General features: G+C 43.2%; 2 non-coding genes and 1 pseudogene across 2 annotated transcripts; all 3 read left to right on the plus strand.

The window, feature by feature from the left end:
* The first annotated feature begins 6,102 nt into the window (after positions 1 to 6,102).
* Positions 6,103 to 6,283, plus strand: LOC143727494 (U2 spliceosomal RNA; annotated as a pseudogene).
* A 444-nt stretch (positions 6,284 to 6,727) lies between these two features.
* Positions 6,728 to 6,891, plus strand: LOC143726982 (U1 spliceosomal RNA). Its single transcript, XR_013199203.1, has one exon. It is a non-coding gene; the product is annotated as a U1 spliceosomal RNA (small nuclear RNA).
* Positions 6,892 to 13,606: 6,715 nt separating this feature from the next.
* Positions 13,607 to 13,770, plus strand: LOC143726974 (U1 spliceosomal RNA). The gene has a single exon (XR_013199195.1). It is a non-coding gene; the product is annotated as a U1 spliceosomal RNA (small nuclear RNA).
* The last annotated feature ends 2,932 nt before the right edge of the window (positions 13,771 to 16,702 follow it).

The following is a 16,702-nucleotide window of genomic DNA, read 5'->3' on the forward strand; positions in this document are numbered from 1 at the left end:
CCAGCAACCAGATGAATCCACTGTGGCTCCTTTGTCTAACCATGTCCATGCTTCATACAGAGGAACGTCTTTGTACAGATCAATTATTGATTCAGGAGGCATAATTGTCTTCTGTGCTGCACTACCTGAACACACTTGTACAGTTGCATAGAAACATGCCTGTTTAGCTGCCATATCAGCAAGAGCATTACCTTTAGCTTCCGTAGTATTAGTTGTGAGATGTGCTTTCACTTTGATCACTGCTAATTTCTTTGGAAGTTTCATGGAAAACATTAGATCTTTCACTAATTCAGCATGCTTAATGGGGGATCCAGCAGAAGTTAGAAACTGTCTGGTTTGCCAAATGACACCAAAATCATGAATTACCCCAAAAGCATATCTGGAATCTGTGTAGATATTAGCAACTGATCCTGAAGCTAGCGTGCATGCTCTTGTTAGGGCTACTAGTTCTGCAGCTTGAGCTGAAAAATGATCTGGAAGACGTCCTGAAGCTAACACTTCCGTGGTGGACGTTACTGCATAACCTGCTCGTCTGTTACCTTCAATTACTTGAGCTGAACCGTCAACAAACAACTCAAATTCTGAATTCTCTGTGGGAGTTTCTTTTATTTCACTCATAGGTGTATATGTAAGCGTAACACAATCGTGTGTCATTTCTCCTTCATCCTCTAACAAAACTTCAGTCATAGCAGACATCATACATGAGGACGGATTCGTGACAGGTGCACGCTGTAAGACAATATTCGGGGCTGTGAGAGTTGCTAACCAATTTCCCCAGCGAGAGGAAGTGACAGAAGTGACTTTTGCTTGATTCATTAATGCGGACACTGCATGCGGACATCTTACGTTTACAGACTGTCCTAACACCATTCCTAATGAAGCCTGAAGCGCTAGATGCACTGCCTGTACTGCTCTGAGGCATGGGCCCATACCTTGAGCTACTATGTCAAGTTTACCAGAATAGTAATGAATTGGGCGTAAACTGCCCCCATGATCTTGCATTAGACATGCAGTCATGAAGCTTAAATGTTCATGGACATAAAGCACAAATGGTCTATCAGTTTGGGCAATTCCTAATGCTGGTGCTTGACATAGTGCTCTCTTCAAATCATTGAACGCTTTGAGGTGACATTCTTCCATACAAACAGTATCAGAATCTTTACCATGGCCTTTCAACAAGTCATAGAGCGGCTGTGCAATTGAGGCATAGTCTTCAATCCAAGGTCTACAGTAACCTGCTGTTCCTAAAAATGATCGGAGTGTTTTAATGGTAGTAGGCGGGGGTATGGCTTTGACTGAAGCCGCTCGATCCTGTGTAATGGATCTATTTCCTGCACCAATTGTTTGACCCAGAAATGTGACTTGCTTTTTAGCAATTTGAGCTTTGTGAAAGCTGCATTTGTGTCCTTTCTTATGCAAATAGTCCAACAATGATGCCAATTCAGTTTGATGTACTTCGTGATCTGTTGAGGAAATCAAAATATCATCGACATATTGGATCATAGTGGACTGTTTTACCGGACATTCTGGGTCACACAAATCACGTCTGACAGCCTGATGGTATATGGTTGGGGAGTTTTGAAATCCCTGTGGCAAACGTGTCCACTGGTATTGCTCATAGTCAACTGTGAAAGCTAACCATGGCTGGCTGTCAGAGTGCAACGGTACAGAAAAGAATCCATTAGACATATCAATTACTGAAAAAATCTTACTCTCTAATGGTATGCCATTACAAATTGTGGAAGGATCTGCCACTAGAGGGGTGATTTTATCAATATTTTTATTGGCTACTCTGTAGTCTATTGTAAGTCTCCATGTCCCATTGGATTTCTTGATGGGCCAAATGGGTGAGTTACAGGGACTGTTGGTTTTAACTAGCACTCCTTGCGTCAGCAACTTTTCTACAATAGGTTTGATCCCCTGTATAGCTTCCTTATTGATCGGATATTGTTTGGTGACCGGAGGTGGAGTCCCCGTCAATTTTATTGGTTCTACACCTGTCAACAAACCACAATCATCCTTGTCTTTAGCCCAAATTGGATGATTCTGTAAGAAAGCATACTCTGGAGGGATTACATTATTGGTAGAAACTTGTGCTGAGGAAATTTGAATGCTAGCAGATTCTGAGGACACGTCTAAAGTTAGATGTATTTGTCTCAGGAGATCCATGCCTAAAATTGCACCTGTATTTAATGGAGCACATAACAATTTTGTAGTCAGAGTTTTTGGGCCAAATTGTACATCTATGGGCGGGGTTTCATACAAATCAGAATCTTCACCTATTACGCCAGTTAAAGAAAATTTGGTTTTCTTGTACGGAATGTCTAAACCTTTAGCCAATTTTGTAGGAATTATGGTAATTTCTGCACCTGTATCAAGCAAAAAATCAATTTCTTTCTCTTGTATGCTACCTTTCACAAAAATTCTTGTGTCATTATGATGTATTACAGGGGTAAGGTAGCTACTCACAGCCCCAACAATTAGTTTTTTTCCTGGTCTTTTTGTGCTCTTAAAAGAGCCTGAACAAGCTGTCCTAAAGTTTCAGTGGACACTTGCGGAACTGCTTCCGGGTTGTAAGCAGGCTGAGAAGGAGCAGAATTATGCATAGCATTTCTTTTTGTATCTTGCAATTTCTTCCTACACTCTTTCTCCCAATGTCCTAATCTTCCACAATAGTGGCAGCTCCCTTATTTTTTAGACCACCTGTTTTCTTGTTTTGCTGTGCTAAATGTAGCTGCTGCTGCTACTCTCACTTTGGTTTTAACATCAGCATCTCTTTCCCATGCAGCTAACCTGTCAACGTTACTTCTGAGAGTTCTGTTAGACCAAGTTAGATCTAGGAATGGCAAAGCTCTTCTGTATTCGGCTACAAGGCCATCTGACCAGATACGAATTAGTGGTCCTTTGTCATCGAGCACACTTTCGGAATCATCCACTATTCCACTGTAAGTTATGGCTGACTGACAAAACCGTTCAGTATATTCATTTACCGTTTCTTCTTTCTTTTGTACACAGCTAGTAACTCTAGACCAGTCTATTTTGGGTCCTAAGATAGTCTTTAGGATTTTCAAAACACCTTCTCTCATATCGCCTCTACTGGCATGTTGTAGTTCAGAAGTCACCGCAGATTCAAAACTGTTGAATTCAGAATCAGTTAAAATTTGTGACATTAACTGTGTGACTTCTGTTAACGACATGTCATATAGACGAATTTTGCTGATCAATGCCCTTCTAAATTCAGAAAACTGTTTACGTGGTGAGGGTAAACTCTCAGAGAGTCGTTCTATATCCTTAGGTCCAAGGGCTTTTGCGACAGTTTGTATTCGGACTACAGAAGGGTGGGTAGAAACACTTTCATTTTTCCTCAATTCCCTGTGATCTTTTTCTAGCTCCACACACATAAACTGAATTAACAGTCTTATCAGTGACTGATTGGACGGCTACATCTGTTTCAAAGAACGTTCGTAAATCAGGGTAAATGTTATCAGGATGACTTACTTCTTCCCCATCAGTTTTTTCTGCATCTTTGTTGCGGTTCAATTTCTTGGTTAAAGAGGAAACTTTAGCCCGGAGCTCATTAATCTGTTTCTCTAGCTCTGAGTTGCGTTTAGACTGTTCTGTAGCTAGTGCTAAACCAAATTCTCTATGGCAACATATTATGCCTTTCACATTGTTCTTGCGAATACTTGCTCTTAGTACTTTTTTACACTCATCTACCGACCAAGTTTTGTCTGGATGAATCTCATATTTCTGCGTTAGTTCTTTTCTAACTTTCTCAGTGACTATTAGGTTCATTTGTTCTCCTAACAGTGTTTTAAATTCACTATCTGACCACAAAGGAGTCGCAAGACCAAATTTTTCAGTTGTTGGAACCAGCCTAGCATTCGTTCTAACCATTTTGTGGATTTCTTTATCACACAATCAAAAACACTAAAACTTCTCTGATCAAAAGAGTCTACACTTATGTCACAGATCAAACTGTTGATAAACCTTCCTTGTTACCAACACATCACATTTAACTTCCCTGCCAGAAACAGAGGATGAAACACAAAATATTAGCACGTTACGCTAATCTTCCCTGAAAGAAACGGAAAGGATCTTTCACCTTCCTAACTTTTTAGAGGATAAAACAAAATTACTAGCATGTATTGCTAACTCTTCCCTGCCTGAAACAGAGGATCAAACTTTCCTCTCTAAAAGAAAAACTTTTAAAAGGGTAACCAAAATAAATAGCCTGTAAGACTACCTCTTCTCTGCTTGCACAGAGGCTAACAATATTTTAACTTGAATGCTAAAATCTTCCCTGTCTGCACAGAGGATACCAACAACTTCCCTGACTATTCAGAGGATCAAACTCTCTTCTCTAAAAGACATTTTTTAGAGGGTAACACCACAAGGTAACAAACAACAAAACAAATAATTAGCAAAATACTACTAATCTTCCCTGCCTGACACAGAGGATATCTTTTTAACATGTGATGTTAAAAACGTCCCTGCCTGAACAGAGGATATATTTTAATCTTTAAAAGACAACTTCTAAAGGATAACTTTGGGTAATCAAACACTACAGCTGTCTGATAACTCTTTCTCTGATGGCACAGAGGATAATTTTTACTGGTTTTTCAACGGTTCTTTGAATGGAGTGAAACTCACCAAATTATTGTTGTATGGAAAAAATTCCGTCTGGAAACTCAGTCAGAGATCTTTGTTGAGCTTGGTTCTGGAACTCAGTTAGCTTTGTTGAGATCTTTGTTGAGATTCAGTTCTGGAACACAGTCAGCTTTGTTGAGATCTTTGTTGAGATTCAGTTCGCGAACTCAGGCAGCTTTGTTGAGATCTTTCTGGATTCAAAAGATTCAATCTGGAACTGGAAAGTCAGATCTTTGTTGAGATCTTTGAGCTTTGAAGTTTCAAAAGTTCATTCTTTGTTGAGTTTCAGTTTCTCCATCCGGGTCACAGGGCACCATCTGTTGTGAACTTCTTCTTCTCAAGTGTAGAAAAGATAGAGTTGCAGACCAGGAGATTGTTGAGGTATAAGTTCTTTATTTCGTCGCTGTAGTCATCTCAATCAAGTCTAACTAAGGGAACTTTACATTGTAGTTTATATACATTTCAAGGGGGAGGGATTGCATATAGGTGGAGACTTCTCTGAAAACAAAGCAAATGTAAATAAGGTATACAGATTGTGGAACCTGCTCAGCATGAGACACGAGAACAGGAAAGACATAGACTTCTCGTACTGAGATGAGAACTCCGAGACACGAGAACAGGAAAGACATAGACTTCTCGTACTGAGATGAGACAAATGGTCTCAGTAATAAAATAACAGGTGTTCAAACTTGCTCAGCATGACTCTTCACCCCGTAAAACAATGAGAACAGGAAAAGCCTAGCCTTCTCGTAATGAGATGGGACAGTCAGGAATATCCTGCTGGGAACCCCTACCATTTGCAGAGATTTCCTGGTCTCATCATTTATAAACTTTCTCAATATAAAATACTATTGTATTGGAAATCTAAATTAAACATTTAAATACATTTGTAATCCTACACCAGTAAGAGAAAGATTATATAGACATGGTTCAGGTAGGTCTCCGAAGTGCCCAATTGGTTGTAGTCAAGATGAGACTGTTGAGCACGTCTTTTGGACATGTCCTGGGGCCGGTGCGTTTTGGAGGTTAGTAATGCGATGGTGGGATAGATGGGGAGGGCCGATTGTTTCAAGGAATCTGGTGATATATGGGGTGGGTTTAGAAGGTTTTGTAAAAGAAAGTAGGAGAATAATTTGGAGTACGATTTCTGAGGGAAAACAGGTTCTTTGGGAATCGAGAACTGTGTGTTTGAGGAAGCAGATTCCTCGGATGGAGTCAAAGAGGTTATTTTTAAGTTTACTTGGGAAAATGTCAGCAGAGGTTAAAGCTTACAAAGTGTGTTATGGGGAAGAGGAGACTAAGAGGGTATGGAGAGGGTTGCAGAGGGTTGGAGTGGGGTAAAGGGAGAGTTTTTCTGTTTTTTTGTTCTTTGCTTTTCAATAGTCTTTACATCATGGAATGTAAAAAAGAGAAATTATGCTGTATTAATATTGAGTGATATTGCTGTGACATATGGTTTTGGTGTAAAAAAGAAAAAAAATCTGTTCTTATCAGTTTAATATCTGGTACGTGCCTTACCCGGGCACCATATATTAAATTGATATTTGGAACTGGGAGATGGAACAGGGGCTTGCTCCGTCCACTCCACGCATCGACCCGGTATTGCAGTACTTCTGGGAACGGTGCAGCCCCCAAAACTGTGTTCAATGAAAGAGATGTTTTAGTCTTGTGTGGCAGCAGGTGTTAATGGAAGTAACGTATATTGCTGTGTATGGGTGCTTTAAAGGTGTTGTAGGTGATCATATGCTATACAGGTAATGGTGGTGTGAGAGGGAAAAAAACGGGGAAAAACACAACAACTCTGTTCTTATCTCGTTTAACATCTGATTCGTCCACTATCCGGTGACCGCGTATGAAATTGATTTTTGGCTCATGGATCCGGAGCATGAAAACAACATCATCCACAACAACAACAGCAAAAGAGCCCGACGCTGCAGATTTTTGATGTCTCTCTCTTATCTCTTGGAGTTTTTACGAATGAGCTAATGAGTTGAATCAGGTGTGTGTTTGATTGTCCGACCGTTGGTGAGGATTGCGGAGAGTGACAGGGTCCCTCTGACGGGAGGCCTGGGAATTCATACTTACCTGGCAGGGGAGACACCATGATCAGGAAGAAGGTTCACCCAGGGTGAGGCTCGGCCATTGCACTCCGGTTGTGCTGACCCCTGTGAATTCCCCAAATGTGGGAATCTCGACTGCATAATTTATGGTAGTGGGGGACTGCGTTCGCGCTCTCCCCTGGACACACTGGTTAAAAGAGCAGATTGTTTGAGTTCCTCTTCTTCTGGTAGTTAACGACCTAGGAAGTCCAGAGAATTGAACTGCAGTGGTTGATCGAGAGATGTAAAACTCTCAACCTAGGACCAGTCTGCAAAAGTAGGGCTGTTTTTTAGGTTTTTTTTCATCATTCTTCAAATAATCTCCATTATTCAACCAGCGCTTTGATTGGCAGCAGTGGTCCTAGAAGCAAAGTTGTTCCGAATGAGGAGTTCTATCATGTGGTATGAATACCTTGTGCATGTGTGAAAAATCACCTGACATACAGTTGCCTATGGCCATATTCATGTTGTTGTTTTTACTGTTTACAGCACCACCAAGTGGCCAGTCGCCACATCCCTTTTCACCTGAGCACAGGCTGAGCCCGTGCACAGGTGTACCGACTTGGGTGTAATTGTCTCATTCCGTTGGAGAGTTATGGCCATTTAAGTAAAGCCCGCCTCGCCCACTCCCAAATGTTTTGGCGTCCCGTCGCCAACGTGAATCGAAATTCCGACTTTTTCCCCCATCGCTGTCGGCAATCAGACTCCAGGGAATCTTTCTGCACCGGTTTGGGTCAGATCGGGCGAAAGACCTAGGACTAGTGTGCAAAAGTAGCTTTTTCACAAAATCCCAAATACCCGAAAATCTCGCCAGCGCAACCATCGAATCCGAGGCCTGCGTCTTGTTCGGCCCGAGCCAAGGATTCCGGTGATGTAAGACACTTGGGTCTGCGACGGACGGTTCAGGAGTTACGAGGTATTTCGTACTTCTGATCGCTGCAGACCCACCTCGGGGCCGATTGGGCCGAGCCTTGGTGATGTTGTAGACCGGGCAGGTACTACCATCCCTCAAGAGTTTCAAGTCTCTACGACGTACGCTTTGGTCTGCCCGCTCACTTTTAGGGCAGACTGTTTGTTGGTCCAAAATCCCAGGTTGCACTCCAAAGTGTCGTGTTGTGCGCTCTGCTGTGATCCATTTTCGGTGTCAACAGTCAAGCTGAGCTTGTATTGCTGTGAGCTGAGCTTGTTTGTTGGCGACCTTTAGACCCTCTCGCCACGGCCCAGGTGGGCGTGGCCTTTGACGGCTCCCCCGCCTCTGCGTCATTGTGTCATCGCTTCTCGGCCTTTTGGCTAAGATCAAGTATCTGGTCGTCAGGTGGAGTTGCGATCGCCTCTTGGAGGTTTCCTGGCTCGAGATCGCTTGTGTTCCGGGCCCTACACCTTTCGGGAGGTAAATTGAACTTGCTGCTTTCTATTTTACAGATTTAAGGTAAGACCTATTTTATCCTTTTATCTTGTTATTTATTTATTTATTTATTTATTCATTGTATAGTTTTAAACCTTTTAGGCTGTCGTTGCCTCCATCATGTCGGCTGCCCGTGCCGGCGTGCGGAGGCACCACAGCGTGCGTTTTATATTCCGAGAGGTTGAGGGGAAGCTCCTGGGTATGTCCCGTATGGATTTTTCCAGGAAGCTGATCCAAAAGACCTTACATTTTAAGCCAGACAACTTGAATTGTTTGATGACTCTGCCCCTAAACAAGGGATTTGATTTGAGCTTCAAGACTGCTTCCCTTCTTAATGATTTTTGGCAAAGGTTTGAAACTGTTAAGGCCCAGTTCTCCATGTTCACGGTGGAGAAGCTTTCTGATAACACACTTAAAACTGTGATTGTCAGGATGTTTAACGAAACAGTGACTGGAGATGATATTTGTGTCTGGCTGGGTAGATTTTGCACTGTTAGAAATCAGCCTGTCAAAGTGCTAGATGAGGATGGCATTTGGAATTGCTCCTGGCGGATTCCCATCAAACAATGGGAAGACGCTGGGGGCTACCAGGGCCTGAAACATCTGCCTTCTATGATTGTGCTGGGAGAAAACAGAGGCTACATACACTATCGAGGGATGCCCAAGCTGTGTAGTAAATGTGGAAGAGTTGGGCATCTTGCCGAGGCATGCCAAGAATTAGTATGTGGGAAGTGTAAAGAAATTGGTCACAGTTTTGAAAAATGTACCAATGGCAGGCGGTGCAATCTTTGTGGAGAATCAACCCATCTCTACAGAGACTGCCCTAAAAGTTTTGCCAACAAGCTAAAAATGGCCACCCCACAAGCACACCAAACAAAAGAACAAAGGAAGGAGGAGGCGGTCCCTGAGGTTTTGGCGGGAATTTCAAATCTCCTGCCAACCTCAGGGATTGGGCTAGAGGGAGCAAGTGGGGCGGCCACAGGGGCGGAGTCAAACATTCAAACTGAAAGGAAAGCCACCACCAATGAATTGAAAGCCACCATAATTGTGAAAGATAAGGAAGGAGAGGAGACAGAGGAAGAAACAGTGTCCTCTTTAGAAACTGTCCGGATGCGTTTTCAGAAACCAGTGGGAGTGAAACTGAGCTTTCACTCCCAAATACTCAGGTGCAAAAAAGGCCTGCGGGATCTCCTCTGTTTGATACAGAGGAGAAAAAGCCTAGGGCAGCACATCGTTCGGATAGTTCTGATACGGAAGATCCGGAACGTATGTGGCCCCTAGATTCCCCAAATGAGGTATCCTTTTTGCACGTAAAGCTAAGAACATCATCACCGAAAGAGCCGCAAGAGGTTTCCTCGGTAGCCCCGGAGGTGGTAAGCATTTGCCTTCCTGACGCCAGTCCATCTGGGAGGAGGGAAAGGCAATTGCAACAAGAGATCACATGATTTTAATGATTTTATTGTAGTCTTTTATTTTCTTCTGTTTTAAATGTCTCATACCTTTTTAACCTTACTGCTCATGGCCCTCACCATCTCAACCATCAATGTAAGAAGTGTGAGGTCCACCATACGAGCACAGAGCATTTTATCCTTTTTAAATACTTGTAAATCAGATGTGTTTTTAATACAAGAGTGTGCTTTGCCCTTTTTAAATAGGTACACCAAGATGGAAGAACTGTGGCCCCCTGGTCCCTCCATATGGAGTGGATCAAACCAAAATAAAAATGACGGTGTTGCTATTTTAATTAAAAATCCCAATATCTTGGTGAAGGGCAGCACAGTGGTGAGGGAAGGGCGGGCTCTTTTAGCGAATCTGACTTTTTTAGGTAGAGATTTAAATGTTCTTAATGTGTATGGTTTTACAGGTAAAAATGAAAGGTATGAGCTTCTAGAAGACTTGCAGTCCCACATGTTAGGTAGGGTTCGCCTAGTGGTGGCAGGGGATTTTAACTGTGTTTTATCAAAAAAAGATAGGAAGAGGGTAGGAGAGGATTTTAAGGTCGATAAGACAACGGTTTTATTACAGGGCCTAGTGAGAGATTTTAAATTAGTCGACTGTTTTAAAAATGTGCATCAAAGAGAGGAGGGCTACACTTGGTTCAGTAGTGACGGCTCCAGAGCCTCTCGCATCGACTATATTTTTACAAGAGATTGCCCGCCAACCGATGCCACAGTGACCCCCCTCTTCTTTTCTGACCACTTAATGCTGTCTTCCACCCTTTCACTCCCCACGGGTGTGACGGTAGGGGGAGGGCTGTGGAAGCTGAACTGCTCCCTTTTAGAAGACGAGGATGTAGTTCAGCCAATGGCAGACCCTCCAAGACTTTTACGATACACATGCACAGTGGTGGGAGATGGTAAAGGATCGGACAAGACAGTTTTTTATGAAAGTAGGAAGGGACAAGAAGAATAGGGAAAAGAGATACATGATGGGGCTGCAAAAAAGACTACAAAGATATTTAATCTTTTTAACAATGGCTTTGATTTTAATGATGAAATGAAAGAGGTCAAAAAAGAAATGTCAGTTTTATCCAGTTTTCAAAGTAAATGGGTTATTTTAAGAAGTAAAGAGAGAGATATAGAAGAAGGTGAAAAATGTACTAGGTATTTTTAAAAAAAGATATTAACAAGGGGAGGCGCTATGACCAGTGTAAAAGTAGAAGGGAGGGAAGTAAAAACAACACATGAAATTTTAAAAGGGGTTGAGCATTTTTACCAGGAGTTATATAGTCCAAAAGAAGTACATGAAACCACTCTAAAGGAAGTTTTAAATTTTTTAGTCAAGAAAGTAAATAGTCCAAATGAGCTTTTAACCCAAGATTTTACCATTTTAGAAACACAAAAAGCACTCAAAGGTTTTAAGAGGGGACTCCCCCTGGAGTTTTATCTTACCTTTTGGGATATTTTAGCTCACGAATTACTGACTATTTTTAAAGACTTTGAGACCCTTGACAGACTTCCGGACAGTTTTAGAACAGGGATAGTCTCTTTACTTTACAAAAAAGGTGACCGAACTGACCTAAAAAATTGGAGACCCATTACGCTTTTAAATTTTGATTGCAAACTTTTTAGTAAAGTTTTAACTACACGTATGTCGACCGTTTTAGAGGACGTAATCCACCCGGATCAAGCTTGTGCTGTGCCCAGAAGAAAGATAACAGACAGCCTAGTTCTGATTAGAGATGCCATCTGTTATGCGAGAGACAGAAACATTCGGCTTGTAGCCCTAAATTTAGATTTCGAAAAAGCTTTTGACCGGGTCTCGCACCAGTACCTCTTTCAGGTACTGCAAAAAATGGGTTTTCCAGAGAGGTTTATAGCTTGGGTGGGACTGCTGTATGAGGGTTTAGTAAGCAAAATTCTTGTAAATGGGCATCTTTCCAAAGCTGTAAATATCCACAGCGGCGTCCGTCAGGGGTGTCCTTTATCTCCCCTTCTGTATGTGGCTTGTATTGAGCCACTGGCACAGATCTTGAGATGGGATACATGGATAAAAGGACTAGACATACCTGGGACCGGTGGACTGACAGCAACGTGTGTTTTATATATGGACGACATCACTCTTTTAGCCACGGACATTTTATCCATACGAAGAGCAATGGACTTGACTGACTGGTACAGTCGGGCCTCGGGCGCAAAACTCAACAGAAGCAAGTCCGAGACCCTGCACTTCGGACCATGGGATGAGACAGACACAGATGGACTCGATATAGATTTTAAAGAGACAGATTTTAAGATTTTATGAGTTAAATTTGACAAGGAAGGGGGTGGACGTAAAAACTGGACTGACTTGCTAGGGAAAGTTAGGAAAAGCCTGGGGTTCTGGGGACTACGACAGATGACTTTGGAAGGTAAAGTTTTAATTTTTAAAGCCGTCATTTTACCTCTAATGTCACTTGTTTGTTCTGTTTTTATCCCACCTAGGAAATTCCTGAGGAACCTAGAGAGGGCGATGTTTTACTTCCTGTGGGGGTCCAAGTGGGAAAGATTGAAGAGGGAGGTGGTCAAGAAAAGACCAGAAAATGGTGGAAAAGGCCTCCCAGACCCCCACCTGTTTTTAGGCAGCCGTTTTACCGCCCTGCACCTGAGATACGCCGTGACCCCATCCAAAGAAAACAAGACCGCAGCCTTTGCACGATTTTGGATGGGGTCTTATTTAAGATTTTTAAAACTTTTACCAGTTGATTTGACGACCCCTGTGTCTTTTAACCTTCCAAAAGAATACAGTTTTATTAAGAAGTTTTTAAAGAAGCATGTTTTAGAGGATTTAGATGTCACAGTTTTAACTAATCACAAGGCTCTTGTCTCTTCTGTGCAGGACCGGGAATCAGTGAGTCCAATCCCAGGCCTCACCCTTTGTGAGGCAAATCAAACATGGAAAAACGCGGCCCACCCTGCTCTCCGGAACGGGCATAAGGACTTAGCGTGGATGGTGGCCCATGATATCCTCCCGGTCAGGGCGGTTATGCACTCCAGAGGCATGGCCAAAGACTCAACCTGCCCACGGTCCGGGTGTAATTGCCCGGAGACCGTGCGGCATCTGCTCTGGGAGTGCCGTGCTGCGCGGGACCTGTGGACCAGGACCAGCCTCCTAGTTTTCCCGTGCCTGCCAGCGGGTGGGGTCCGGATGGAATACAAGCTCGCCATCCTGGGTGTGGGTCAGGGCTTGAAGGAGATGACATCGAAACAATTTACCTCGCTCTGGCTCACCCTCAACCATATCAAGGATGCCATCTGGACCACCAGAAACCTGCTGATGGGGAAACGCGTTACGGTGCCCCTCCACGCGTGCGAGCAACTTGTAAGATCAACGCTGCAGGAGGCGCCGGATGTCGTTATTCGGATGGGGGGGCTGCGGTCGCACAAAAGAGGACCCGGCCACCGCCGTACCTGGCCGCCCGTAGATGCACCCTCACCAACGCCGGCTACGGGAACAACGGGCCGGAGGGAGGGGACCTCCGCTGGGCACTGGAAGTGCTGGGCCGGTTGCCTGTTCCGGAGAGAGGAGTGATGGGAAATCTTCAGGGAACTACACTACACCCCACACGAGTCTTGTGTGGCAGCAGGTGTTAATGGAAGTAACGTATATTGCTGTGTATGGGTGCTTTAAAGGTGTTGTAGGTGATCATATGCTATACAGGTAATGGTGGTGTGAGAGGGGAAAAAAAACAACAACTCTGTTCTTATCTCGTTTAACATCTGATTCGTCCACTATCCGGTGACCGCGTATGAAATTGATTTTTGGCTCATGGATCCGGAGCATGAAAACAACATCATCCACAACAACAACAGCAAAAGAGCCCGACGCTGCAGGTTTTTGATGTCTCTCTCTTATCTCTTGGAGTTTTTACGAATGAGCTGATGAGTTGAATCAGGTGTGTGTTTGATTGTCCGACCGTTGGTGAGGATTGCGGAGAGGGACACGGTGCCTCTGACGGGAGGCCTGGGAATTCATACTTACCTGGAAGGGGAGACACCATGATCAGGAAGGTGGTTCACCCAGGGCGAGGCTCGGCCATTGCACTCCGGTTGTGCTGACCCCTGCGAATTCCCCAAATGTGGGAATCTCGACTGCATAATTTATGGTAGTGGGGGACTGCGTTCGCGCTCTCCCCTGGACACACTGGTTAAAAGAGCAGATTGTTCGAGTTCCTCTTCTTCTGGTAGTTAACGACCTAGGAAGTCCAGAGAATTGAACTGCAGTGGTTGATCGAGAGATGTAAAACTCTCAACCTAGGACCAGTCTGCAAAAGTAGGGCTGTTTTTTAGTTTTTTTTTCATCATTCTTCAAATAATCTCCATTATTCAACCAGCGCTTTGATTGGCAGCAGTGGTCCTAGAAGCAAAGTTGTTCCGAATGAGGAGTTCTATCATGTGGTATGAATACCTTGTGCATGTGTGAAAAATCACCTGACATACAGTCGCCTATGGCCGTATTCATGTTGTTGTTTTTACTGTTTACAGCGCCACCAAGTGGCCAGTCGCCACATCCCTTTTCACCTGAGCACAGGCTGAGCCCGTGCACAGGTGTACCGACTTGGGTGTAATTGTCTCATTCCGTTGGAGAGTTATGGCCATTTAAGTAAAGCCCGCCTCGCCCACTCCCAACGTTTTGGCGTCCCGTCGCCAACGTGAATCGAAATTCCGACTTTTTCCCCCATCGCTGTCGGCAATCAGACTCCAGGGAATCTTTCTGCACCGGTTTGGGTCAGATCGGGTGAAAGACCTAGGACTAGTGTGCAAAAGTAGCCTAGCTAACGCCAGACCCAATCTCGTAGAGAATTGGGTCTGGGAACCACATGCGCAATTTCTAGTATTTGAGGCGTGGTTTCAGAATGCCCGTCGCAGTTTATTGGGTGCTAAGAATGTCTATCAAATATGCCTGTACGTAGCTCATAGCCAATCGTTTCGATTATACCAGATGACGTATGTAGAGCGACAGAAATTAGACAAGGAAGAAGACGATGGGAAAGATCTTTTTTGTAAACAATGACGTTAAGCGATTATTGCCGTTTGTGCAAGATAAATATGAGGGTAGAAGGTATATATGGACACTCCACAGACATGTTTTCATCCAAAAAACCACCAAGTTTATCCGAGAGGTTAACAATATTAGGGGTGACAGTCGCACCGGAGTCAGGGGCATCGCGAAGATCCTGCCAGCGTTGCTCAAACAGAATTTCCAAGCTGGAAAGAGACTTGCCCACATTCAGACAATGGGAAGAAGAGTTCCGAAACACGGACAGCAACATAGCCAAAAGGCAACGCGAGCCTACACCATTGAAGACCCCGAGGGCTTTGAAAAAGACCTGCCCAAACCCACCGAGTCCACGAGACATCTCCACCAGGAAAACCACAACCCAGGTATCATACGTTTATTTGTATTTTCAGTCGTTTCAGCTTCTTAAATAACATGCACTTAAATAACTATTGTAACAGCTCATTAAAATCTTACGATAAGCAACCTATTAGTTCTTGCTTGGCGCTGCCTGAACTTTTTTTTTGAATTCAGTAGAAAGGGAAAAAAAAAATATGTTTTGTTATTTATTTACTTGTCCCAGACAATCTAGAAAGGGGAGAGCATTTGACTTCCATGTTCCCCAAGCACTGTTAGAAAAGGTTGACAGAGGTTTGCTCCTACTATCTGGTTTATGTATGTTTATTGCCAAATGCGGCCTGGCTCATCTTTAAATCTTCTCTGTAATCTACCTGCAAACAGTCTGCCTGGCTGTGGCTTATCTTAACTTGGCTCTGAGCATATAGTAGTTTCAACAGATGTGTTTGATTACTGATTAGTGAGTATCAAACTATCAAAAATGATTCTAAGATTTGAAATTTATCATTTAAAAAAAGATAAAAGCACATCAATGATGAAACTATTGTGTATAACTGATGAAATTAAGTGTACTTTTTATTTCAGGTTACCATCACATATCCGTCGCAAACACTATCAAGGGTGTGCAATCCTGAGGAAGATCCAATCATAAAATTCATAATTCTAAAAAGATGGAAAGAGGCTGCCAGTCATGCATTAAAACATAAACACCTGCAAGAGGAACTCAAATCTGGAATCATTCAGTTAATTTTTGAAGAATGTGAGAAACTGTGCTCTCAAAGAAATGACTTCATTTTATGGAGGTCTAAACCAGCAGACCTTAAGTCATTCTCTTTCCACAGTTTAAGAGATGACCTCCATCGGCTTGCACCCTTTATGCTATCGATTTTCAATTGCATCACCAACAATAACAACTTGTCAACATGTACTGCTGCAGCAATTGCAATCAGAGGACTACAACCCCGTCTGGCTGCATTATCATATTACATCAACACCATTCTCCAGTATGGTGGAGCAAAAAAGTCAGTTTTCAAACGATTGAGCCAGTTATCAATAACCACATCACACGGCAGAGCCATAAAGAAGCAACATGAGTTGGCACTTGGCTGTGGGGCTGACTTCCAAAAACTCAAACTAAGCTTCAAAGATACAGACAATGATGAAGAATTCCAAGAAGCATTCCGAAGCATGGAGGACCTTCATCTGTCAGGTGAGGGAGAAATGAAACCAAAATAAAACACACTTACAGTTAATTTTTTTTTATTGTTAAGTTCATGATGAGATCTAATTTTTTTTTTTTTTTTTTACAAATTATGCTTTTATAAAGATGAAAACAGCGCACCTTCCACCAGACAGAAAGACAGCCGTGTGACCTGCCCATCATCATATTCAATTATCATGGACAATCTGGATCTCTTTGTACACAGACACCACCAGTCAATCGATAACAGCAACAGAAGTCTACACTGGATACACCATATAGCCGTCAAAGACCGAATACCCACCCACCACATCTCCAATATCAAACCCACAACAGACATTCAACGATACAATCTTGCCTTATCACTTCCACAGAGGAACACCCAGGCTTTAATGCGGCGCGAATTAATGGTTCTTGGGACCAGAATGCTGAACAAACACCTGACCGTATTTGAAAGCTTTGGAGACATTGTGGTGCATCACATTCCTCACGAATATTCCAGTGAAATGTCTA

This window comes from Siphateles boraxobius, unplaced genomic scaffold, assembly GCF_051911475.1.
Source record: "Siphateles boraxobius isolate OS27281-9 unplaced genomic scaffold, OSU_SipBor_1 77, whole genome shotgun sequence".
Lineage (NCBI taxonomy): Eukaryota > Metazoa > Chordata > Actinopteri > Cypriniformes > Leuciscidae > Siphateles > Siphateles boraxobius.